At 40.7% G+C, this 24835-nt stretch overlaps 1 protein-coding gene across 8 annotated transcripts in view; it reads right to left on the bottom strand.

Moving 5' to 3' along the window:
* lrfn1 (leucine rich repeat and fibronectin type III domain containing 1) overlaps positions 1–24835 on the bottom strand; it is a 190543-nt gene that overhangs the window by 57651 nt on the left and 108057 nt on the right. For 6 of the 8 annotated variants that reach the window (XM_086216657.1, XM_086216656.1, XM_086216658.1 and 3 more), the window contains 2 exons: positions 4112–4163; positions 1389–1454 (listed from right to left, as the gene is read on the bottom strand). The gene's annotated coding sequence lies outside the window, so the exon portion shown is untranslated. The remainder of the gene's footprint in view (positions 1–1388; positions 1455–4111; positions 4164–24835) is intronic. The other 2 variants (XM_086216661.1, XM_086216660.1) reach the window with 1 other exon arrangement.

Genomic DNA, 24835 nt, shown 5'->3' with positions numbered 1-24835 from the left:
AACAGTGATTGAACTGGGCTCACATTGTGGCTGTCGGTGGCACTCGGGAGCATCTCTGCTCATCAGACTCTCAAACTTAACCCTGATTTGTTCTGACTGCTGAACTGACAACTGCTTCTGTCTACAACAAAGCCATTTTTTTTCTTCCATCTTTGTAGGATGAGCAGAGGAAATGATGTTTTCCATACTTGTCAACACAATTATCAGTGCAAGTTTTTTTTTTTGTTTTGGTTTGTTTTTGCAAGACTTCTAATTAGGAGGAATTATTAATAATCTTTCTTGTTTTGACAAAAAAAAAAAAAAAAAGGAAGAGCTCTCATGATATCGCCATTGCTCTCTTTGTATATCGAACATTTGCAGTGTTCTCAGCTTTCCGATTTCACAAAAACTCCATAAACTCTGACACATTAGCGGGAAGAACAACAAATACATGAGCATTACTATTGGACAATAATGAAGCTGCCACAGCTCAGCGTTATCGCTCTCGTCTGTCTGCGTGGGGGAAAGGAAGCTTTTACTGAGAAAACTAATGAACACAATTTCTCTAGACCCTCACTTGTTACATGATGCCAAAGGTGCCGTTCTCATTTCCTGCACCGGGTTCCTGAGACCACAGTCACCTCCGCAAACGCAACATGGAAATTAATCATCTCAAGACCACACTTAACTTTTATGTTCAGTTTAAAAAACCAAAACAAAAAAAACCCACTCCAAAATGTACCTGAAACTTGAAAATCTACGCTGTGTAGAACACAGGTGAGGTGAAGGCTGACGATATTTAAGTGTAAGAGTTGTAAGTGAACTGCGATGCAAATGTCACTTCCTGTGTCCCCAAGGTGGTGCTAGAGAACCTGTACCATGTTGGTGTACATCTCGTAAAGACAACACAGTGCAACTGTGATGTGAATCACTTTTTTGTTACCTCAGGATTACTTCCTGTAACCACTAGGTGCCACTGTGACTTACATTAAGCTTCTTCGTATCCTCCAACTGGTCAAACGTGCAACTTTTAGAGAAGATTTCAACGTGTTGAGTCCAGTTTCCACAGTTTCCTCTTCAACAATTTACAGACAAAAGCCACTGAAAACATGACTTCAGTAATAACTCTATTCATAATTTGGAAAGCAAACACTAAACGAAAAGCAAGGGTGCTTATTATTTTTAAATTTTGTTGTCATTAATATATATATATATATATGATTATTTTCTAGTCGAAGCAGTTCAAAAAATAACTTGAGGCTAAATTCTGCTGTGCTGTGCAGCCCTCAAGACAGATACAGAAGACTGAACAATCAGTGTCCTTGAGTCCAACCATCTGAAACCCTGTCTTCGAAGATACTCAACTGTGACTGTGTGGGTTGATGAGAGAGATTGTAAAAGAGAATTACCTTAAACCTGCATTCTCTCTAATGGCCAGCAGGGGTTGATTCCAGTGGTTTCAAAAAGATGTTTAACTGCAGGGAAGAGAAAATGATCTCAGTCTCATGTCATATTTCCCCAGTAACAAGTTTTAGGTAACTCCAGCGTGATCATTTTGTAAATTAGGGTCCAGCTGAAAGTAAAATATAGAGTAGAAAAGCTTATGCTAAGACGGGGCTACTTTAAACCCCAGGTTGCGCCAGGATTTGGCATATTGCCGTTTTAGTGGTGCACGCATTTCAACTTGGGAGAAGTAGTCATTTCTCATCCACAGAAACTGACTCCCTTGTGCGAGTGGTGAAGGTGCGCAGTCACATCTCATTTTCATGTACAGGAGCAGCAGGCACCGGCCCGAGCCTTCAGAGGTGAGGCGGGCCTGGGAGGAGGCGGTGGCCAATTTTTCCACAAATTTGAGGGCTTCAGTATCACCGTCTACTCCTCTGATTGAGGTGTTCTTTAAATAGCCCTTAGCACATAACGCCATTGACCAAAGACCAGCCTCGTCTTGGTCTATGGTGCAAATATTTTCTGGTTAAATTTTGGCATACAAGTCTGGTCCGCTGGCTCAACATCAAATCTGCTTCAAAACTTTTATACTGGCTGAAATCTTTTGACAATCTTAAGATGGAATAGCTGTCAGCTTTTCTTCAGCAACTTGTGTCTATGTAATACTATCACAGTAAATTCCTGCAAAAGCAAAAATATACTTCAAGTATTGTTGCATTATAAATTGATTTTCCTACAGGCCTGGTTGCATTTATTATGGATACATTTAATATTTGCAAAAGTGCTTCAAGAGAAAAAGCTCTTTAAATAACATTCTTGTTAGGCCCTTGGAGTCAAGAAGAACGAATTAGCCTCACCGGTAAGGGTAGCTTTACCTGGTGATTCCTATGAAACACGACAACCTGTTTAGCCAGGGTGCACCCCATTACACAACCCCCCTTTCATTCATTCAAAGTGATTCTTATCTCAAAGAGTGTATTTTACCTCTCAAGTCCGAACAAATCGATATGAGTTAACTAACTAACTAACTAACTAACTAGAGCCCTTCCAGCACTACTGCGAACAAGCGAGAAACCGGAAGTGTTTTGGCTAGCTTGTCAAAGAGTTGGTGGATCACTGAGAATACAGTTGGATAGAGAAGACAGGGATCGTGATGGACAGTGAGCTGGAGAGTTCTGTCGTTCATACTTGGTGGCTATGTGGCACCATGAGCTCCAAGCTAAATCTACGTGGTTAGCACTTTCTGCCTTTTTTGGAGTCACAGGGATTTGACAATTGTGAGAAATCCTCTTGTGGCCCTGCGATGGATTGGTGACCCATCCAGGGTGAACCCTGCCTCTCGCCCAGTGTCAGCTGGGATAGGCTCCAGCACCCCCGCGACCCTTAATGGATAAGCAGTATAGAAAGTGGATGAATGGATGAGAAATCATCCTCTTGGCACAAGACAGCTATTTGTGAGTAACTGATAGGCTAAATTAAAAAAAAAAAAAAAACACATTTTGGATGAAGTATCGTTTTAATAACTTGAGCCTGAAAAGCTGACACACAGTAATGGCTTCTCACAACATTGATGACGCTATTAGCAAAGAGCTTGAAAAGCTGCAACACGTCTTGTGTGCCATTACAAAATCAGAGGTTTGAGAAAACGGAGGTAAAAAAGAACGATAACATTTCTTAATTGTAAAGCAAACAGAAATGATGTTTAATCACAAGAGATACTTCTAGCCATCTCCTCCGAGGGGTTACGATGTGCTGCTGTAACACGAGTAACACTCAGGCCAGCAGTTAATACCAGGTTAGACTTGACAGCAGGTCAGCAGAAAATATATTTATCCATCTGCAAACAGTAACAAGGACTTGTGATATGTCCTTGATGGCAGCTCTGTAAATAATGGCTTCAGCTCTGGATTAATGGTGACAAGAGCTTCCCTTCTTTGAATCATTATTTACCATATAAAGTGAATTCCCTTGTATATCTATTTGAATATCAGCCCTGTGCACATTCACGAGTTTATCAGACATCTACTGTATGTATTCTGGATCTGCGTTAACGGCAGCCCAGAGTGTTTTCTCCTGTTCATCAGACGAGCTGTTTTCCCTGTTGAGATAAGAAATTAAATCTGCAGGAGCAGAGGAGGCTGGCTTTGCTGCAGGGTGGCGAAGCAGCAGCTTTGATAATGGAGCCGACTCCCTTTGCACAGGCTATGAGGCAAACAGCCGTGGCGCCAGTCCAGCCCTGCCTATGTGAGAGGATAGCTAACAGTGTCACTCTGCGGAAGCTCCCCTCCTCACCCCTCTCTTTCCGCCCGTCTCTCTCTCTCTTTCTGTATGTGAACATGCAGTTCATTCTGCATGTGACAGAGAGGTGAGGAAAAGAACGAGATGTTGTGTTTGTGCCGTCTTCTTCTCTGCAGTCGTTCAAGTGAAGAATGTGAGGGGAGTGGACAGAAAATGGATAGAACTGTAGGGTTTGACTCCGTGCAATGAGATCATGCATGCATGCCGTGTCAAACATTCTGACCCTGTTGTGAAAAAAGGCAGCAGTCGATAGATCGAGAGGAGAGGATCGTTTTTTTATTGGCATCAAAGCTTTTGCCCCATGACATTGTATCTTCAGCATAGCCAGTATATGTGGAGGTACATTATGTTAATCAGAAAAGGATTTTAATTTAATTTGGGGACTCACCAGAATAGCGTGTCGCTGTGGATGCTCCTCAATGGGTTCACTTCAAAGCAGTCTGCAGAGAGAAATAAACGGTCACACCTTAATATGCAATCGCAAATAATATCAGGGCCGTACGGCAGCAGTTGTAGTCATGTCAGAATCATAAAAAGCTTCAATTTATAGTTCAATCTTTGATCTTCCATCTCAGACTCAATCCAGTTGATTTGATATTTCTGTGGAAGATTCATTTTTCACCCAGAGGCTCTTGCAAGATGAAACTTAAAACAGAAGAAATTCAAACAGAAATACCAATTTACCTCCTGCCTTCTCTAAAGATGATTACCAGCTTTATATGCATAACTAATATTTGTATTTAGCCGACATAATAATTAACCTGGATGGCTACTGGAGCACCAGCTCGCAGTCTTCTTTCATTTACAGTTTTTCTTATTAGTGTTTTTAGGGAAAAAAGAAACTAATGCTTTCCATGAATTCCGACGGCTTACCATATCACGTATTGTACTGCACATGTTTTCACCTCAGTAAGAAATTCCTTTGTCTCATTATGTCTAAGCATCTCCTCGAAAGCTGAATGAAGCCAATAGATTCGGATATGTTTTCTAATATATGTCAATGGGAAGCGGATAAAATGTCAAAATATATTTCTCCTTTCACACTGACCATAAAGTTCCACGGCTGGTACACAGACAATCTATCACAGGTCATTACTTTTAACTACTCCCACCTTCTTAGTTCGTTAGTGACAGCTGTACTGATTTTGCTGCTCTGTGTCAAATTTGCGAACCAAAATTTCACACTGCCAATAAACATTTACTGCCGTCAAGCTAAAAGGCCAGAATATATAACAGGTTTTACAGGTGAATGACTTTAAGTGGTGTGACACCTACAGTGTAATTTGTCCTTACTGGTGCATATCATCCTATGAAAAGGCACATTGTTGTATTTCCAATTTTTAAAGAGCGAGTGACAATTTTAAGTTGTTTTTCCTGTATTCATTGTTCTGCTGTCTCAAGGCAAATGTGATAGAAAATTCATTTTTGAGTGTTTTGTATGAAAAAATCCCTGTGCTGTAGTCATTAACTGCAATGTAGGCGATCAAATGTGATTTAATGTAGGAGGACAACTAATGAACTTTGCGCATCATATAAGTACTCGACAAATACATCACTGGGAGTGACAGCAGAAAGGGTGGAAGGTGTTACATTCTCTGTTCCATGCACGCGGTTAAGTTTAATAATAATAATAATAATAATAGTAATAATAATACATTTTATTTAAGGCGCCTTTCAGGACACTCAAGGTCACCGTACAAGGTTAAAAACAGTTTAACGAAACTGTTTTTAAGTTTAACGACTGTTTAAATCAGAATACGTTCATATATTGATTTCAGTACATGCCTTCTTTTTTAATCTTTATTTATATGTTGATCAATAGATAAACAATTCAAGCCTGAAACCTTAAATGAGTTGCTGGTTTTTGCTCTTCCGCTCTTCTCACTGTTGCTTTATTGCTTTCATGCTAGTGGAATGTGAACTGGGGAAAAAAAACAAAAACAAAAACAAGAAAAACCCTGCAATTATCATTTTGAAAGTGCTGAACAAATGCTGCAGAAATGGCCTTGATTTTGTAAAAACATGTATTAATATTACCACTTATTTTATTAAGAAACTAGACTCGAAACACAGATTTCCAAATGATTAGTAATTCAAGTGCAGTTTGCTGAATAACCAAAGATTATTGTACCATTTGTTTATTATGATGTAATTGCAATACAACTTTTTTTCCCCATCAAATTCTGCAGCTCCTCCTCATGCACACTCGTACCTGGAACCACATGATGCAAGCAGCTACCCGCTCTTACAACTCATCACTACAGCCTCTTGTCTTTCGACCTCAATTCTCCCACAACTTCCTTTTGGTTGAGGTTTTTTTTTATTTAAAAGTTACAAATATCAAAAGATAGCTGGGATGTCCAGTAGCAGCAAGAGCTGAGTTGAACTTTTAAAGTTTCTAAGTGAGTCATGAGGAGGAGGTGGAGATTCGCAGAATCCAAACATGGACAGGATCAGGACTGAGAGGAATACCTCACAGGGCACGGTGGTGCAGTGGTTACTACTGTCGCCTCGCACCAAGAAGGTTCCGGGTTTGAGCCCTGGTACTGGCTTTCTGTGTGAAGTCTGCATGTTCTCCCTGTTCCTGTGTGGGTTCTCTCTGGTACTCCAGCTTCCTCCCACAGTCCAAAGACATCAAGAGGGGACGAGGCTGATTGATACTCTAAATTGACTGTAGGTGTGACTGTGAGTGTGAACGGTTGTCTGTCTCTATGTGTTGGCCCTTGGATGGACTGGTGACTAGGGCTGCAACGATTAGTCGACGTTGTCGGCAAAAATCGATAATAGAAATAGTCGACAATGAATTCCATTGTCGACTATTGTCGCCAGACGCGTTTTTCCAACAGAGTGACGCATCTCAATTGATTATAATCTCTGCCGAGAGTCGCTCATGCGCAGTAGCGTCTCTGTCGCTGAGTGGTCACACACAGAAATGGCAGCGTCAACATCAGGTACGCGCACCAAGACTTCTAGAGTTTGGGAGCATTTTGGCCTGGATACAGAGAGCTTGAGCGTTGACATTTTTATTTAATTTTTGTACAAATCTGCAGTATGTTCAATAAAAGATGTATTTTTCATTGTAACCATCTTTCTTGTGTTTATTATCGTTTGCCACATAATTAAATCAACTTCATGCTAAATTTAAGAAAAAATTCATAATTACCCGATTAGTCGACTAATCGTTTCAATAGTCGGTGACTAGTCGACTATTAAAATAGTCGTTAGTTGCAGCCCTACTGGTGACCCGTCCAGGGTGAACACCACTTCTTGCCCAAAAGCTCCTGGGATAGGCTCCAGTCCCCCCTGCGACCCTAAACAGCTAAGCGGTAGAAAATGGATTGAACAACTCACATCGGACAGTTCAGAGACAGAGCAAAAGAAGCAAAACTGAGAAAGTTTGGACAAGGGCAGAGGAGAGATGGTGGTGAAGATGAAGATGCTGGGAAGAGAGGAAAACCAAAGAGCAGCTTCATGGAAGCGCTGGAGGAGGATATGCAGATGTGACAGGAGAAAATGCGGATGACAGGATGAGATGGAAACCATCGATTGGCCGCGGCGACCTCTAACGGGAGCGGATGACAGGAGAATTGAATCATGCAGCCAGTAGAGATTAACACCTCTAGTTTTTTTAGATCTGCCTGCAGTTGCTGTGAAAACGAGAAGCAGCGGAGCTGCAGGCTGTACAACTAAAATGAGATGATATCCCCTGAAGCAGTGAGATGAGCTGCAGTCAGTGAGAACGTTCTGCAGGTTCATCACTACCAGCAATACCTCTGATAACTGTCATTACTGTATATGAACTATGGACCGTGAACAAAAAAGTTCTCATCGTGATATCACGACATGCTGAAAGCACAGAGAAACTTACTGTCTGATTTGCAAGGCTGACTTTAATCACTCATTTGCCATCCTGAATACCAATTAAGTCGTCTAAGAAAAGCATTTAATTAACAGCTTGACTCACAAATCAAAATTCCTGAGAAAATGCAAACAGCAACACTCACTGGAGTCATAATCTAACCCCAGGATAGACAAATGCAAATGTAAAAAACTAAACTTTTCTTCTGTAAAAGTACAAATAATGTTTATAGTGCAAATACAACGGCAGCGCACTATGACAATTTCTTATCATGAGGAGCATTTGTAATATCATGGAGGATGAGATACGATCTACCTCGGAGGCACTTGTCTATGGTTATAAATTATCTTGCCGTCACAAAAGGCTGCAAACACATAAACAATACAAAAAAAACTTCTCTTTAAGACAGAATATTTGACTAAAACTGATGACAAATTACCAAATGAGCCTTTCTAAAGACTGAGATTAAACAACATGGATGTTCACCCATTAAACTTAACTGTACCCCATATACTCCAATACAGGTATTTGTGAAGCAAATTTCCATGACTTGATGTATTATTCCAAAACTTTTCCAGGTTTGAAAATCCATTTCTACTCCTTATCCTGTTAAGGTTCATGGGGGGTGGAGCCTATCCCAGCAGCCTTCAGGCGAGAGGCGGGGTTCACCCTGGACAGGTCACCAGTCCATCGCAGGACCAACACATAGAGACAGACAACCATTCACACTCACAGTCACACCTACGGTCAATTTAGAGTCTGGATTAACCTGGTCCCCTCTTGATGTCTTTGGACTGTGGAGGAAGCTGGAGTACCAGAGAGAACCCACGCAGGAACAGGGAGAACATGCAGACTTTACACAGAAAGACCCCGCGCTCCAACCGGGGCTGGAACCCAGAACCTTCTTGCTGTGTGGTGACAGTGCTGACCACTGCACCACCGTGTCGCCCCGTTTGAAAATCCTCTTTAAAACATTGCATTAAAATTCTTTGACTTGTCTGTATTTTTTATGGTGAATCCAGCTTTCGAGGATTCAGCTATTTGTAAGAATACATTAAAGCTGGTCTGGCGCAGTGTGGTTTCTTGTACACCTGCGCATGGAAAAGAAACTCCACAGGATCAGGATAAAACAAACAAAGAGACTTAAATTGTCTTTCATAGGAGACAAACAAACATCATGGAACTCATTTCAAGTGAAAACATTTTGAAGTAGATGCAATTTCTTTACCGCGCCCCCAGTGCAGAACTAAGAGCAGCCGGTGGATCCATCACAGTTAATTGAAGCATTTGCAGATGAAGAAAAAGGGTGCACTTTTTCTCTTTAAGGAATAATGACAATGGAGGAATAGCTGTGATTCTTTATTGTCAGATTTAATTGCTAAAGCAACAATCTTGATTAGGAGCTCAATAGGCCTTTTTATCAGCCGCAGCCACAGCAATACAGGGTGTTTGTCCAGGCAAGACATATTTACCAACCCAAACTCTCACCCCGAAGCGTAAACAAGGTGGTTCTGAACAAAAGACCCTGACATTGAGGGCAACCTTCAAAGCTTTGCCAGTATCCATCTATTAGATTCAAAAGGGGAATTCTTATCAGCTTTGTGGGGCCGAGGGTCCATTCAGGTCCAGTATCAAGCTCTCTGTGAAATCCACTGTCACATTCTAAATACAACTTAATTCCTTTATTCTCAAAGTGTCGGTACGTCACACCCAGTGGCCGCTGACTTGGAGTGATGTGGGAAGCACAATTTCACGCATGAAGCACTTGACTGTGACGTTCATCTTATGTTCATGTCCTCTGAAGCATGCACGAGTGAGGAATTGATTAATACACACTAGGCACGCACACACACACACACACACACACACTCTCTCGCTCTCCCACTGCAAATATCACCAGAGCTATTCACGCTCATGCTTTAGCTGTAATCTTACATATTGTGACTGCCAGCTAACTGCTCCTTCATCTACTCGTCAAACTCCCACACAGACACATCAAACACAGCCTCTGCAAGCGCACACACACACACACACACACGCACACACAAACACAGACTTTGTACACCAGTAACAAAACAGCTGAATCCCTGAGAGGATTGTTTACTCTACAATTATTGTTATTTTTTGTGATTAAAAACACTGTTTTTTAAGAGTGTGTGATTTTTTATTTCAGTCGAATGGGGAATGGCTGCATTCTCAAAAACATGTTTTGCTTCAAAACATCCTCCAGAGATCAAATGTCATTGAGCTCGCACACCGCCTTCAGTCATGTCTTTCTTTTGTGCTACAAGATCATTGGAACAGAGGAGCTGCAGCTCCTATTGCACAACTGGTACATTTAAGACATGTATCACCAAGTAATTAACCACTATAAATTACAATCAGTCAGTCAGCTATTTTAACTATTGATAGATCCATTCTGGCTGTGCAGGTCATAAAAAGTGTTCATTATAATTTTCCTCAGGCCAGCAGGAATTGTTCAGATCACATATTCTATTCAACCGTTGGTCTGACCAGCTGTTTCCATGTGGCACCTACCATATGCAGCATATCATATGTGACAAAAACATGTCAAAGAAAAGCCTTAAATCTTGGCTGTTGAGAGAAATGATCAAGGAATGCATATATGGCTGCTAATGGATTTTTCAGTCAATTGAACAACCTGGAGACAGAGTCGCATTTATAGCAAAATATGAGATGTATAACTGAGGATTCCTGCATGATTGATGACTCATTTGATGGTAAAACTGCAGCTGTCAGGTCTGTTCACTTTCTCCTGATTCCTTTTCTGAAGCACTGGTAGCATCCCAGGCTTCTCATCTGCAGCCATCCTCAAGGACAAACAACTATTTGTTCACTGTTTCGGGACCTCAAAGCTTCAGTACACAGTGTGATGCAGACACTCGGAGAACTGTCAGCTTTGATTATGTGTTTCCATATCCACCAAATTGATATGGATTTTGCCTTTGATATTCTTTTCTTTGCACTATTTTGCAAGCGGGCATTTAAGTGAGCTAAAACTGCTCCATATAACTTAAAACATATCTGTATTTTGCAGTACCTGTTATTCTTGGTGTGTGAGGCCAGAGATGCTCATAGAAACATTATCGCCTCTCAGCCGAAACACCCTCCAGAATTCCTAATGAAGAGTGGAGGGGGGAAAAAAAAGAAGAAAAAGAACCTGCTAAAGGGCCTTTCGATAGCGGTGTATAAACCATGTGTGAAAACGCAAGGCACACAGCACATCCATTTCTCTATTACTCTGCCTGGCTTGCCACAAGGCTAAAATAAACATTTTAGGCCAGGACCCACATTGCTATTATAAAGCCCCTCAATAAAAAAATAAAAAAAACAAAAACAAATAAAGAAACATATTTGATCTTGAGCCAGTGGGAGAAAATACAAATAGTGGCAAGAGGCAAGCCTATAAAGCCTAAGCGAGGCTTGTTATTCTTCCTGTTTAATCATCCTCTTATTCCGTGGACGGAATATAAAAAAAGACGCCACGTTGCGAGAAAGGAGGGGATGTGAGAAATACCTGCTCTAATAAGCCGCCTGCTTTGGAGCTCAACTGCAGCGTCGTCTCCGTTGCGCATGTTAAGCATGTTATCATTTTCAGCTGCTCCCACCGCTGTGTGTAATTTAACAGACAGCATATGGTTCTCTTAGCATGCCCACACAGTTGGCACGCTGACCATTACCAGTACCTCGAGGGCGGCCAGTGTGACCCCTAGAGATGAGAGAGCTCCAGACAAAGGGAACAACCTGAGGTGGGCCGAGGCGCGGACTGGGGGCTGAGCTGCAGAGGGCTTGAACACACGAGTACACACAGATAATGGTGACTGTGGAGGTGTACAAATGATGAGGAATTGATTGCGCTGATGTTTTACATTGTTTACCATGACTGGGACTGTGCGAGTCTTCCATTAGGGAACAAAAGCGCGTTGTTGTGTAAACAGTGACCATGGCGACACTGAGCAATAATACAAGTTGCCCGCAAGAATCACATCAAATAATATACGCTCTAATAATTACTCCGGTTACGTGGCCATTTTTTTTTCATTATCATTTAGGAAAAAAAAACACAGACATTTGCAAGTCTGTTTCCTTAAACTCTGCCCCACATGTATAAGTCAGTCAATGAAGGGGAAAGCCATAAGAGAATAATGCACTCAGTCAGCTCCTTTGAATAATTATGCAATAAGCACAACAAAGTAGTGCACCAGTGGCCACAGGGGTCAGCGGGGTTACCGACGAGCCTCCGACATGCCGACAACGAGCGTGTGAGGGATCAGAGTTTCCCTCTGTTCTTGATGAGTCAGGGGAGGACTGTCTCTTGCTCATGATCTGATGCTCTGCTAGTAAAGCTCTTCCCCCCCCCCCTTTTTTTTTTATTCAGCTGAAGCTTGTGATGATGTCCGTACTGCTATTTATACCCTCTGCCACTCTCAGCACATTTTCCAGAACCACATAAATAATCAGGAGTATACGAGACACAGCGTGCAAGAGAATGAGTTTGCTTTAAAAAGCAACTTCTGAATGCCACCCACATTCACAGTGCAATGCACAATTTTTGTAACACATAATTTATGCCGCACTCATCCCCGAACCAATACAGAGTAAATTAATTGGAAGTAAACAAGGGACTGGCTGTATTAATGGGCACCTTGACTGGAACAATCTCCGATTTTTTCAATTCCCATTAATGGAACGAATGCAAAAGTTGTACCAGACAACATTTTCAACATTTTACTTGATGGGATTTGATTTTTGGTAAGTGTGGGAGTTTAGCACATCATTAATGGCTACCGGTGAATTTACTCGGGTGGGAAAAAAATGCTTTCCCCAACATTTAGCATCCATCCATCCTTACAATAAATCTCACGCACATTAAAAACACCGCACTATTTTTTCTGTAACATTTGTTTTATACAGACTCAGCATCTCATCCAAATGTTGTTCTAAGTGATGCCTGTGTTCATAAAAACTGTAGATTAACGACCTAAGCCTGGGATTTTCATAAATCAATTCAGAGTCTTGCTCTAATTTAGTGTCTGTTTGGGTAATTTTTTTTTATTTATTTTTTTTAACCAGCATGGAAAATGTGTTTGACTGTTGACTTTATATTAGAATGTGGTAAAACATATCCACAACTTTACATCAAAAAGAATCAGATTGGAGCCACAACACAACCCAAAAAAAAGGCACACAAGTACATTTCCATCTGCAGATCCATGAAAATACAACTGCACTTCTTTGCTACCGACAAGCTTCCAACCCATGCGGTGGCTGCAGCCTCCAACAGCTGTCTTCTTATATAACTGTATGTGAAACAATAAAAAACTCAACTAGCTATTTGATTCAGATGCAACCATTCTGTAACAGACTCAAAAAATTGGAAAGTCTGATGAGACAGATTAAGCTTTAGCCCCAGCCCCAGACTAGAGGATAATCAGGCTGATTCAGGGTGTGATTTACATCTCCTGACAAGCGGGGTGGAGGCTTTCAAATTCAAGGCTGACAGGAAGCGATTATCTGCCCAAGCGATCCTGTGGTTGGAAGAGTTTCCAGACTTTAGGTTTGATGTCACAGGACTGGATCAAAGGGTCCTCGGTTTCATTCATGAACATTTTTTGCCCCCCCCCCCCCCAAAAAAAAATGTAGCATGTTTTTATCGATAATACCTATGTGAAAGATGTATTGCAGGTAAAGATGAGACTTTACAGGTTCCTGGACCTCCTCTTCCATCATTCAGATCTAATTTTAGACACTGAATTGTACACAACCTTGTAGCCCAGGGTCTCCTGCTCCATGTTTGTTGGTGACAAAATGGAGGATGCGGTTATGGATTGCAAACATTCCATATCCACATCTTCAATGTTCCACATTTCTCATATACGAAAATTCAAAACCTCCAAATGGCCAATGGCATCAGGTAACATGAGAGGAGAGACAATGAAACTTTAATGAGTTTGGTGAAGAAACTGGACTGCTGCTGCTGCAGCAAGTATTGATAGGATATAATAAGAACGTCGTGAAATATGTTGCTTTCAACATTGAAGACATTTGCAATACATTATGTGCACGGTTTCAAACGCTTGTCAGCACCATAAAGAAGCAAAACAATGCCATTTTCCACATCTGAATGGTAACTGTCAACCATTTGCCTAAACCCACTTGCTCTGGGAAGTGATTGTTCTCATAGCTCTCTGAAACAGTCATGGATAGCTGGACTCGGACAGTCTTGCTTGGTCACGCTGACAGAGCAGCGTTTCCGCCAAACGCCAGAAAAGCTGTGTTATGATCCACAGTTACAGTCTCATTTGAACTCGGGCACCAAAGTGAGCTCTGGTCTTTGTTTACTGTCTGAGACGGGCTTGACTGTGTGTCCAATTATTTGCTTCGACGTCTGCAGCCCCCATAAATGCCAAAATGTTAGAATGCAAAGGATGAAACACACCCTCTTGCTGACATTATTAGACTGGATGGGATTCCCCAAATGGTTTTATGTTTTGTCACTGGTGTCAGTGGATCTACAGTAACAGTTTTATCAGAGAAGTGGCTAATAATAGCATCCCGTCAGCACCCACTGCAGACACTGTGATCAGAATCAACAGTAAGCCTGCAAACTGTCATATCCTATCCATTCATGTCAGGATATTGACATCCTTGCTGATATTGAAAGGGATTAGGTGACTTAAGTCTGCATGTTTTGCATGCCTGAAGAAGTGTTCTACTTGGATGGAAGCTGATCTTGCCTTGCCAGTCTGCTCTGCGTGAATACCGACTTCCTCCTTCGCAGATAATCCCATGAAAAAGACAACTCTTTAATGCTTAACATCCTTAACACAGCTCACTCAATTCCTTGAATCAGAATTAGCCCAATCCATTTTGTGCCTTGTAGCAAACCTTTTCCACATGTCACTGAAGATGTGTTATGAACGTGAATCAAGTTCAAAGAGATGGGGATAATAGAAGCGTTGCTTATAAGAAGAGCTTTGTGTGCGCGCGTGTATGAAGTAGGGCCCCACCGATATGGATTTTTTTGAAGCCGATGACGATTATTGGAGGGGAAAAAAAATCAGATAACCGATTAATCGGCAGATTTTTTAAATTAAATTTTAAAATTGTGTTGATTTAGGTAATATACTGTATATATACTTTATTTTTTTTCATATATACATATATCTAGAACAAATGGCTGCTTTTGAGCCTTTCAGACTTCTACAAAGATGTAAATTACAGGCAGAAAATTAATTTCAAATCCTTTTTATTGCTGAAGCAAGCAGCATATTAGCACAATAACCATCCTTAACATAAGGCCGACAACAATGAACCATTAGCTTTTCAAAATAATAATAATAATAATAATAATAACAATAATGTGCAAAACAGTGATTCTAACATCCAACTATTTTGTTCATCATCTCACATCTTTGAAAACAATGAAAAAACAACTGCAAAAGAATGAGGTATTTCATGTGGGGCAAGAATTATAAGAACAGCATCAAAATATTCACAAGCCCCCCTTTAGTCAAGGCACCGTTGGTGGTGGTGGTGTTTTTGTTTTGTTTTTAAAAGAAAGTGCAAACAATAAAGTTAACGCACAACTCTTTTGCTCATCTTACATCTTTGAAACAAACAATAAAAGCAAACAACTGCAAAAGAATAAGGTAGTGTGGGGCAAGAATTCTAAGAACAAAATTGAAATATTCACAAGCCCTTTCCTTTCAAAGTGAAACCATGTCTTATTCCCTGCATTTTATTTCTGAAAAAAAATCGGCGATTATCAGCCAGTTTAGGCCGATTACCGATTATTCTCAAACGGGATATAATCGGTCGATTTATTTATTTATCGATAAATCGGTCGGGCCCTAGTATAAAGGGTAGTTGCGTGACGTCATAGCGGCTTGTCTGTTGAGTAAAAGACAAGTGGCGGCATCGGTGTTCAGCAGCAGAGACACAAACACACATCTAAATTGGGAAAGAGCTTTTGGGTGATTAACTGTAACAGAGGCAAAAGATGGTTCATATCTGCAGTGTATCTGGTCACAAGCAGCATCACGGTTCTTGAACCTGGACTCTCAAGTCCCCCGGAGAAGCTTCCTACACTGCCACAGGCTATCGTCAAAATAAATCTTAATATTACCTTTATAGCAAGTGTTTGAAAAAAAAAGGTTTGAAAAGACACTGAGGTGTTGTCTAAGCAGCATAATTGTTTAGGTTTGTGTGGGTCGCAGCTTTAAGCTAAAAAAAAAAAAAAATCAAGCAAACAATTTGACGTGATGCTTTCATGGCAGTTTGGGCTAAAATTAGCTTAGCTTACACTTAAAGCAGAAGACAAGAATGCTTTTTTTTTTTTAATTATCATGTTTTAATGGGTTTTGATGGTGACTTTTTTTCCAGTTGCTTCATTAAACCCAGCTGTTAATGCACTGCAGTCATGAACATTAGCTGCTAACAATAGCTGGTGCTCAATATTGAATCCAACGTGTTACAGCCCGTGTGGGTGTTGTTCATTTTAGTGGATGAGTCAATGTTTAGCTTAAATACAATGGTCAGATTAGCACATCGATCAGTTGCCACGATTAGTCGGCATAATCCATCAATATTCTAAATTGATTACAATGCAGAACCTGCTTTTTCCCTTGAATGAGAGGCTCAATAGAAACTAGGTGTCTTTTATAGTTTCACCACTGACTTTTTACACAGGGACATGTAGTTTTCAAAATAAAAGGGGTTTTGGAGGAAATTGACGCAAGCCTGACGATCTTCAGAAGAATTGTAATTTATGGAAGCTCAAGGAGCAATTAATGAATTTTCAGGATTTACAAGCAGAGATTTACATGAAAGTGTTATGGTCAGTAAACACCGACTTGCTCTACCGTTGTTATCACACAGCGACCTGGAGAGTGTGTCCGCTGCTACTAAACATGGATCTGTTGTCACTTAAATATTGATGTCTGAATGCTGCTTCTCGTCTGAGCTTTTCCGTTCTTTGTTTTGTTTTGTTTTTGAATTTAATTTTTTTTCTATTATGCGAATTGGGTAGACGTTTTCAAACCGAAAAACCCACCGGGGACAAATAAAGATAAAAAAGTTTGAACCTGAAGTGCAAATGATCTCTGTTGAGTTCATCTAAGTAGAAAATGATATTTAGTTGTACTCAGCAGCTGAACAGTCCCCCCCCCCCCCCAAACGGGAGCCATGTTGCCGCACACTTGCCTCCTATTCATCTCTCAGTCTGACTGAAGCGTCTCCAGGAGAAAGTGACATTAATGCTTCTGTGCCGTATATGAGGAGCATGCAAGGTGTGCGCAGGCTGTGGGCGTTGTTGTTATCACATTACAGCATCTTAAATTATTCTGTCTCTGTAAATATGTGTCACACCACTGAAATTCGTTGTCACAGAGGATTGATTCAAAAGCGATGCAGCTCAGCTCTCTTGGCTCCTTTTGCAACAAAGCTGTAGATTTCCATTAAGACAAACTGGAGAATATTCTGATAGAGAGGCTGCTGCCATTGTTTCATAAACTGACGAACATCACGTTTGTTTCTTGTTGCTGACTGTTGTCTTGCAATCATTGTCAAAGTTTAACATTTGCCAATGTTCCAAAATATATTTTACAGGATAATTACATTGATAAACACACACACACACGTACATTTATACACACATATATATATATATGTACATATATATACACACACATACACACATTTTTTTATATACACACATATATATATATACACATGTATACACACACACATATATACTGTATATACACATGTATACACACATATATACACATACACACGTATACACACATATACTGTATATACACACGTATACACACATATATACACATACACACAAACACATATATATATATATACACATGTATACACACATGTTTACATATATACACACATATACATATATTTTTTATATATATATTTGTGTGTGTGTGTGTGTGTGTGTGTGTGTGTGTGGTGCTTCTTTGTTGTTTTCCCACATCTGCCATCAAATATCTGTATTTATTTATTTTTTTTTTTACTTTCAATGCTTTTGTACCTTGTATAACTGGGTCAGTTTTAAGACATGCAAGAAAAAAATATGGGACTGCGTCTGCAGAAAAGAATGATCCTGTATAAGTGACCAAATGTTGTCAACACCAATTTCTGCCCAAGTGCAGTTAAAGGTAGAGAGGTCAGATTAAAGTGGGACTGCTGCAGTCCAACACCCCCCCCCCCCCCCACCAAGATAATTGCAAACAAACTGTCAGGCAAAATATGACACCTTACAGAGCAAGTGAAGTCTGAGTGTTCACCAGCAGAGAGGGGGAAAATATTTTGAGCAGTATAAAGTATACAATTCATACAGGACTGTAATAATTACTACTTTAATTAAAGATTACCAATTTAAAAAAATCCCAAGGTGGCCCCCTTAAATATCCCATACTGTACCGACTTTCATGCCACAACTGAAAGATATTACCTTTGTAAGAGTGATGCTCTCACATGATTATTTGATTATCAGAAGGGTTAGCAATCAATTTCCTACGTTCTAGTAAAACGGCCCTAATGAAGAGTTTTTATGTGTGACTATTGGGATTATAGGCCATTAATAAATCATTTACTGTACTGATGCTTTATAGATCCCTTGCAAGCTATTACGGAGTTCAGTTGCCAAGTTGTGAAAAATGTCTCTAGCTTGGAACACCAAAGCTTTGTCCTTGTAGCTGTGACATCTGGACCACAATCCATTTATTGACCAATTATTCATAACAGCAAACGCAGTCTTGATACGTTTCCGTGCAACAATTTATCAGTAGCTTACTGACACTTGTATTTGCATTTAATCTAATAGCCTGTAAAAAAAAGTGTGCATTTATCCACGATTTGAGAAAAATGCTTTGACTCAACAACAAGAGATTCTTTTATAACCCAGTGAAAATAAAAGCCTTTGTCAATAAATAGATTTGGACAAAACTTACATGACCTTTTTAGAAAGAACGCCATATGAGAGCACAAGGTGATACAGACTTTTCGTTGTTATCAACATTCAGAGCAATCTGGTGTCTCTTCAATCGGGCATTGTGCCGTCAACAAAAATTCGCCTGGGAATACATCTTTCAACTTGATCATGGTGCTCACGTAAGCTCAATTAACTAGCAAGCAAAGGCTGATAAAAATCAGAAAGTGGAAGTTGTTATTTCAGCAGGCAAAATTGTTCGTCACGAAGGGGGAATGAGATGATACGGCGATCCACCTGACGCTGCACTAAAGCAACACTGTGTGATTTGCTGAGCAGCAGCGGCCTCCGTTAAACGGTAACTGGCCGAGTGCTGCGCAATGGTTGAATTGCGATGTGAAGTAAAGCAACTGGCCAGAGATGAGCAAACATGTCCAGTCATACTTTCGACTGATCTCATTACTGTGACTGTGGATTGAAAATGTGGAGTCACACTGACAAACAGTCGCTAAGGGTCTCATTTCTCTTCGAAGTTTCCTCCATAAAAGTTCTCTTCTGATTCTTTTCACCTCTGACATGATTTCTGTTCTGAGAATTCCGAGCTAGCTTTTAGTACTGGTACACTTTTTAAGAATGTTCCCTCAGAGGTACATCTGTTATACCTCAAAAGTACAATATTAGTCTTAAAGAGGCCTGAGCGCATTTTTTTGTCAAAGAGAAGGGGAAACTAAACATTTTACCATTTAAAAGCTTCGTTTTTTGTTTTTTTTCCCTCAAGACAAGCCGATTTCCAAGTCCATTCAGTACCTCTGCTATCAGGCTGCTACATGCAGATAGTAGCAAGTGAGCCAATCCCTGAGCATTTCCTTTTTTGGAGTGAAAAATGAGTCCGTTTTTTTGTTGTCATCATGTAGCGACCGGCTTTTTGCTTTTGATTTCTATTTTGCAAAAAAACAAACCGTTAAAGCTGCGATTGCAACTGCCCCTCGCAGTCTTTAATAACTTTCATATGTCTGAGCATCTAAAGGTACTCAAGAGCTAAGGAAATAACAGGGGGTCCGTCACGGAGGCTAGAATGCGTCAAACTTTACAGACGAACCAGAGGGCCTTTCAAATTGAGGCTAACAGATTAGAGGAACATTAGGAACATTATTAGCAGGGAGTGTGAGTCTGATGTCATTATGAGCGCAAATGATATTGTGCAACAGAGCATTGCATCTAAATAATATATTCCATAGTGTTCCTCAGTAATGGCAAGCCATGACTGAAGGTGGAGTGAAATTATCGAGGCCTCTTAACAATACCACACTGACGATGTAGAGTGGCTGCATGTGTAGCGGTACCGCATCTTTTAGGGTACTCAACCCAATGAACTGCTTCTATTGTCCTTGGTTTTGTTGCACTGCAAAATAACGTAACTCTGCAATTTATTATCTCTCAATTTAGTGTTGACATCTCCAGCACAAATCCATGTTCAGACTGAAAATTAATTCAATTTCCCTACAATTTCAAGGTTTCTCCAACTGGCCCCGACTGTCAGAAAAATATGCTTAATATTTTCCTTTTTCAATCATCCGTATGCATATGAGGGGCTGTGTATTCCCACATTCCAGTCAAAGCACAGATTAAAAATCATACCTCCTTCTAAGAAGAAACAACATCTTCAAGCCACTTGAAAAAGCCTTCAGGCACATTCATATTAATGAGGTCAAACATGTTTTGTAACAGTTCGCTGCATCCCCACCAGTAATCACCACCGACCATATGCTTTACTGCACATTTTTGTGTTATGTATTCAAACGAGATGGCCCTGTATTAAACTGCCTTTGACCACAGAGAACAAGAGATAATTCATTGAGGAAATAAAAGAACGAGTTGTTGATTGTTAATGGCTCTGCTAGCAGTGAGAGACAGAGCAGTGAAACAGCTTTGTAATGTCTTGTTGTGCCATGAGAATGAGGCAGAGAGGAGAGGAAAGGTTTTTGTTCAACCAAGGTCAATTGTTTGCCGTTGACTTTATTATGAAGAGGGAAAGAGCTCCATAATAAGCTTGCTTAATAGCTGTGTTTCAGAAGTTATTGGCGGGTACAACAATAATAACTGGGAACGTATTGTGTTGTAAGAGCAGGCGTGCAGTAAACCTATTTTATCTTTATTGCCAAAATAAGTAACAGCTGGACAATGCAGTGTTTGGTGAAAAAGCCCAAAGTCACTGAGACTATGTTTGGTTGGTATGAATTTCCGCCGCGCTTCATACCAGCCATCATTTGTGGCTGTGTCCTCTACATAGACACATTAATTAACACGGTGTGTCAGCTGTGTTTTATGCTCCTAGATGCATCTTGACCAGGCCGGGAGAACACAAAGAGATCATAAACCAAGCCTTTTATCATTAATTTGTCACGATTTACATTCAAGTTCGAGAGAGGAATATTATTATGTAACCCAAATCATGTCTTATCCCTTATGGGAGTAACTATTGAAATAAGACTCAGAGTTTAAAGCGAGATTTCAGATTGGTGTCATTGGAGTTAATCCCATTATGGGGGTAAAAGGGAGCCAGGGTGAAAGAACGGATATGTATACAGAGAAAATGGGATCAGTGAGGAGATTGAGCCAGCCCATCTATGTAGGGGTGTACATGTGGTTTAATGGATTAAACCCAGTCAAGCAGAGATGATTAACCCATCGCCTTTGTTGGAGAGTTGCCCCCTTCACTCCTTCACGAGTGAGACCACTGGTTTGAAACTGAACATTTCTGCATCGTGGCCAGCAGACAAACCCTCAGACACCCCGCGGATTCATCTGTTTAAGACAGATGATGGTACAACACACCCCGCCATGTCTTACAGACGGGAACCGGTTAGGGCAGGTTTTGTCACCATAATGGCTAGGATGTCTGTAAACTGCATGTGTGAGCATGTGCTCGTTTGTATGCACATCTTTAAGCGTATCTGTGAGCACATAAGTATAAGTGTGGTGAGACTGTAGTGTTGACGTTCAGCGGAGAGAGGGTGGGTGGATGAGAGGCGCTTTGACAAGTGTGTGATACATGCTCCGGTGACGGCAGCAGCCAACAGAGAGCAGTGGGCTGTCGAAGACTGATAACCCAGACAGGAAGAGTTTACCACAACCCCTGTCGCTGAGCCTAATCCACAGTTCAGTGATGCCCTCGGTACACAGCCTCATAAATATACAATAGCGCTGTTTTTTTTGAGAGTTTTCAATTTTTCAAATCAAGAGCAGATTGTATGCTCTGTTTTGACAGTAGTGACACTTAAGTACATCAGTTTAAATGATTAAAAAAACAAAACTATCACAGTACTGCCGACTATCAACTACAAATCGGTTCATCTCATTGCAAACACTGGCTGTTAATGATTAGTCTACATTTGAAAGGAGTTCAACGCTTGTGTACAAACCCCTCTTAAAATGTTTACAGCCAAATAAAGTGTAAGCATATCCCAAGTTTAACCTTTAATAGTTTTCAAATTCTTGTTTTCATTGCCTGCCCCAGCAGGGTTACAGCCTTCCCTGTGAGCTTTTACTAGTCACAGCTGCTCGCGACTCCCACTGTCTACACAACTGAAGCACACAAGTCAGTCAGTGTTACAGCTAAAGAAGAGGCAGCCAAATAATGTCTTTGTTTCATTTTTTAAAAACTTTTATTTGGGTTTGAGGCAAACTGTAACAAACACTAAACAGATGGACATTTTGGATGAGTTGAGCCCCCAGTGATGGCCGGGGATGCTAATTTGTGAATGAGAATAGGGACACGCATCAGATATGCAGGAAAATTATATTTATTTCCCTTTTTTTCCATGAGGGTCCATTCCTCTTTGCATTATCATTATCTTATCTTCCTTTCTGGAAGTTCTGCAGATTTCAGATTTGATCAAAGAGTAGTGAAGGATATGAGTTGGAAAAGTTCAAGGTTGCGATCATTAAGTCTAAACGTATTAGTGCGGGAATCAGTACTGTAGCTATAATTGTGATGATTAAATAATAGCAAATAAATACAGTCTATTTATGGCCATGATTAAGAGGTAGCCGACCGATTAATCAGGCTGATTATTGAGATAATCTGCATCAGCCAATGCCCGTGTGCACAAGGCAAGATTAAAAATAAATAAATGTCTGCAGACACCTTGGCCTGCAGGCAGCCTCATCAGTGTTGCGGAAGAATGCTGACGCGCCCCCCTGTGTCCATCTTGTCAGGTGCTGCGATGCTGCTGGATGCTACCTCAGTCAAAATAATAAGAAGAGTGCAGAATGCAGAATCCTTGAGAAAATAGACACATCGCACGTTTTAGTTTCAAATATTTTTTCTATGTTCTGTACCAACACACACAAAAGTTACAGGAATATAACTTTAAAATGAATTAATAATTTCCACAGTGGACAAGCAAGGATTTTGCCAGGTGGTTTTGCATTTTGGAGGCTTACATTTACCTCAAGACTTAACAACAAGTCTGCTGTACCTGCCATTTTTGATGCGGGCTCTAAACACACTGATTCTATTTTATGGTTATCGGATAAGGCGGCACAGTGGAGCAGTGGTCAGCACTGTGGCCTCACAGCAAGAAGGTTCCGGGCTCGAGCCCCGGCTGGAGCACGGGGTCTTTCTGTGTCTGCATGTTCTCCCTGTGCCTGCGTGGGTTCTCTCTGGTACTCCGGCTTTCTCCCACAGGCCAAAGACATCAAGAGGGGACGAGGTTAATCCAGACTCTAAATTGACCGTAGGTGTGGCTGTGAGAGTGAATGGTTGTCTGTCTATATGTGTTGGCCCTGCGATGGACTGGTGACCCATCCAGAGGAACCCCGCCTCTTGCCTGAAGGCTGCTGAGATAGGCTTCAGCCCCCCGCCCCCCCACCCTCAGAATAAGGAGTAGAAAATGGATGGATGGATGGATGGTTTTCTGATGTTAATCCAGTGGCTCAGTGGCTGGATGAGAACTTTGACATGAAAACGAACAGGAACTTCTTTTAAAAATGCAAAAAAAAAAAAAAGAAAAAAGTGAAATTAAATGATTACACACATGATGTGCATCCCGACAAAAAAAAAAAAAAGATGAGACTCCACTTCCTTTCGTCTTTCAAACTTTGAAAAAGTGGCTGCTTGGGTCATTACTTTGCTGGTTCACCCTAATGAAGGAGAGAGACCAAGTGCCTGTCCTCATTGACTTACTTCTCCTGAGACTCTGTGTGCTTTTGGTCAAGTGAAAGAGCGCTTCAGTGCTTTCAGCTGACTCCAACAGCACTCAGTCTGGAATGCAGCACTTGGACCGCTCACCTTTATGAGCTATGTAAAAAGGTTTTCCCTCACAAGGAGTTCTTAGCACGTTGGTAGCACATTGGCACCACATCAGAGCTGAGATAACTTGAAACAACTTTTCACAAGAAATGAAAGGATCCAAGAAGGTAGACAAACAATTAACAGGAAGGGATGTTTTGAAAAGGGCCGCATCAGTAACTTTCTTCAAAGAGATTCTCAAGTCTCAGATGGCAGTAACAAGCACATGAACTTTACCTGCAAGGGCATGAACGCACAACAGAGAAGACTCTTCAGATCAGCCTCCAGTTCCAACTGCATTTAAATGCAAGGGAGACAAAATGAAAGGAATATAATGGCCATGTGCTGAATTTACCGTTTAACAGATGCATTTAAATGAACTTCCATAAGCAAGAAATGGTAAACAGAGACAACTAGAAGGGATGGAAAACATGTTTGGCAGAAGAAGGAGAAAATGAGTGTCACTGTAAGCTGATTGAAAAAGCAATCTGGCTTTTAAATGATCATTTAGTGAATTTCTGGTCTCGTGTGTGAGGAACAATAAGAGCTGCCTGCACAGACCATTAGCTACCCGAGTATGAGAGTATCATCTATTCTGTTCAATCAATTAATTGCTTATCACCTCATCCTACAACACGAGGTGGCTTTAAATGTCTTGATTTCTCAGTGTCAAACCCCACAATATTCAATTTGTTGTGATGCGAGACAACAAAATACAGCTGGAACCATCAAATATGTGTTTCGACCTGAATGGAAATCTCAATTGTTCCTCAACAGTCCATCAACTGATCTCTGATCGATTTCCACCATGTATGCACACACGCTGACCATTGCTTATGCAGGTTCAGGCGATGACTAAATTGACTCCAATTGTATTATCTACTGCATTGCCACGGTGAGACAGGTTTTAATGCAGACCAGATACAGCAGCGGTAAAGGTCATTATTGATCGTGTCACCAACTACCCTAGTTAAAGTTGTATGAA

Source organism: Aulostomus chinensis, chromosome 10, assembly GCF_037954235.1.
Source record: "Aulostomus chinensis isolate RoL2024-O1b breed Wild chromosome 10, RoL_Achi_v1.0, whole genome shotgun sequence".
In the NCBI taxonomy this organism is placed as follows: Eukaryota; Metazoa; Chordata; class Actinopteri; order Syngnathiformes; family Aulostomidae; genus Aulostomus; species Aulostomus chinensis.
The sequence above is the reverse complement of the archived record's forward strand: the minus strand, read 5'-3'. Positions and strand labels throughout refer to the sequence as shown.